Source organism: Triticum aestivum, chromosome 7A (assembly GCF_018294505.1).
Source record: "Triticum aestivum cultivar Chinese Spring chromosome 7A, IWGSC CS RefSeq v2.1, whole genome shotgun sequence".
Lineage (NCBI taxonomy): Eukaryota > Viridiplantae > Streptophyta > Magnoliopsida > Poales > Poaceae > Triticum > Triticum aestivum.
The window spans coordinates 13,949,027-13,951,801 of record NC_057812.1 but is presented as its reverse complement, the minus strand read 5'-3'; positions in this window follow the sequence as shown (position 1 = coordinate 13,951,801).

Below are 2,775 nucleotides of genomic sequence, written 5' to 3'. Positions count from 1 at the left end.
TGCCGAAGATTCGTGGAAAACTTTTCTAAGATCGTGAAGCCTCTCTCAAATCTTCTTCAGAAGCACGTCAAGTACGTTTGGTCTCCGGAGTGTGATTTTGCTTTCAACACTTTGAAAGAGAAGTTGATCACCGCTCCAGTTCTGACTCCGCCTGATGAATCCAAGCCGTACGAGGTCTTTTGTGATGCCTCTCTTCATGGTCTTGGCGCAGTATTGATGCAAGAGAAGAAAGTTGTTGCTTATACCTCTCGCCAGTTGAAGCCTAATGAGAAGAACTACCCCACTCATGATCTCGAGTTGGCGGCAGTTGTGCATGCTCTTTTGACTTGGAGACATCTTCTATTGGGAAGAAAAGTGGACATTTTCACTGATCACAAGAGTCTCAAGTACATCTTCACCCAGCCTAATCTCAACCTCAGGCAAACTCGATGGGTCGAAATGATTCAAGAGTATAATCCGAGTATCGAGTATACTCCAGGCAAGGCCAATGTGATTGCTAACGCATTGAGCAGAAAAGCTTATTGCAACAGTTTGATTCTTAAGCCTTATCAACCCGAGCTTTGTGAAGCTTTCCACAAACTGAATCTGCAAGTTGTTCCTCAAGGTTTCCTCGCCAACCTTCAAGTCTCTCCTACCTTGGAAGACCAGATTCGCCAAGCCCAGCTTCTTGATGCTATGGTGAAAAAGGTGAAGATTGGGATTGCCAAGAGTCAGTCCAAGTACAAGTGCTACCGCCTTGATGACAAGGACACTCTCTTCTTCGAGGATCGAATTGTTGTACCCAAAGGTGACCTCCGTAAAGTGATCATGAACGAGGCTCACAATTCTCTCCTCTCCATCCATCCTGGGAGTACGAAGATGTATCAGGACCTCAAGCAAGCTTATTGGTGGACTCGAATGAAGCGCGAGATCGTTCAATTCGTGAATGAATGTGATGTCTGCAGAAGAGTGAAGGCAAAACACCAAAGGCCAGCTGTCTCCTCCAACCTCTTGCCATTCCAGAATGGAAGTTTGACCACATTGAAATGGACTTCGTGACTGGGTTTCCAAAGTCCAAGCGTGGAAATGATGCTATATTCGTTGTCATCGACAAACTCACCAAAGTGGCTCACTTTCTGCCTATCAAAGAGTCGATCACTGCAGCTCAATTGGCGGAACTCTATACCTCTCGAATTGTCTCTCTGCACGGTATCCCTCAAGTGATATCTTCAGACCGTGGCAGCATCTTTACCTCCAAGTTTTGGGATTCTTTTCAGAAGGCCATGGGCACCAACATCCGTTTCAGCACTGCTTTCCATCCTCAAACAAGCGGTCAAGTCGAGCGTGTCAACCAAATTCTTGAAGATATGCTCAGGGCTTGTGTGATCTCCTTCGGCATGAAGTGGGAGGATTATCTTCCTTATGCTGAATTCTCCTACAACAACAGTTTTCAAGCAAGTTCGGGCAAGGCCCCATTTGAAATTCTGTATGGCAGGAAGTGCCGTACACCTCTCAACTGGTCTGAAACCGGTGAACGTCAGCTGCTGGGTAATGACTTAATCACAAAGGCAGAAGAGATGTGCAAAGTCATTCGTGATAACCTCAAAGCAGCCCAATCCCGCCAGAAGAGCTACTATGATAGTAAGCACTGTGATTTGGCTTTCGAGATCGAAGATCATGTTTACCTCCGCGTCTATCCTATGAAAGGTACTCGTCATCGGTATCAAAGGGAAGCTTGCCCCTAGATACGTGGGACCTTTCAAGATTGTCAGTAAGAGAGGCGACCTCGCCTATCAACTCGAGCTTCCTTCAAACTTTGCAAATGTTCATGACGTGTTCCATGTCTCTCAGCTTCGAAAGTGCTTCAAGACTCCTGACCGCACAGTCAACTTCGAGGACATTGAGCTCCTAGAAGATCTCTCTTATCGTGAGCACCCAGTTGCTATTCTTTAAGAGGCTGAGCGCAAGACTCGCAACAAGTCGATCAAATATCTCAAAGTCAAGTGGTCACACCATTCCGACCGTGAAGCTACCTGGGAACACGAGGATCACCTCCGTTCTGAGTACCCGGCGTTCTTTCAGTCCTAGATCTCGGGACGAGATCTTTTCATAGTGGTGGAGTGTTGTAACACCCCGGATATAACTTTCCTGATTTGTACTCCAACTCTTGTCGTTTCCGGCGTTAAGTTATATTTATTTCTCGGGTTCGGGTCTTTGTCTCCGTGTGTCATTATCGTTGTCATGCATCTCATATCATGCCATCATGTGCATTGCATTTGCATACGTGTTCATCTCATGCATTCGAGCATTTTCCCCATTGTCCGTTTTGCATTCCGGCGCTTTGTTCTCCTCCGGTGGTCATTTCTAGCTTTCTTTCGTGTGTGGGGATTAAACATTTCCGGATTGGACCGAGACTTGTCATGCGGTCTTGGTTTACTACCGGTAGACCGCCTGTCAAGTTTCGTATCATTTGGACTTCGTTTGATACTCCAACGGTTAACCGAGGGACCGAAAAGGCCTCGTGTGTGTTGCAGCCCAACACCCCTCCAATTTGTCCCAAAACCCACCAAACTCTGCTCCATCACCTAGATCGTTCGATCACGATTGTGTGGCCGAAAACCACACCTCATTTGGACTCTCCTAGCTCCTTCTATGCCTATTTAAAGACCCCTCCGTTTTCGGATCTCCCCTCTCCCTGAAAACCTAATTTTCGTCTCCGCGCGCCGGACACCGCCGCCGTCCTCTCCCGCGCTGCCACATGGCAGGCGCCACCCACCGCCGCCGCGGCCCTCTCGG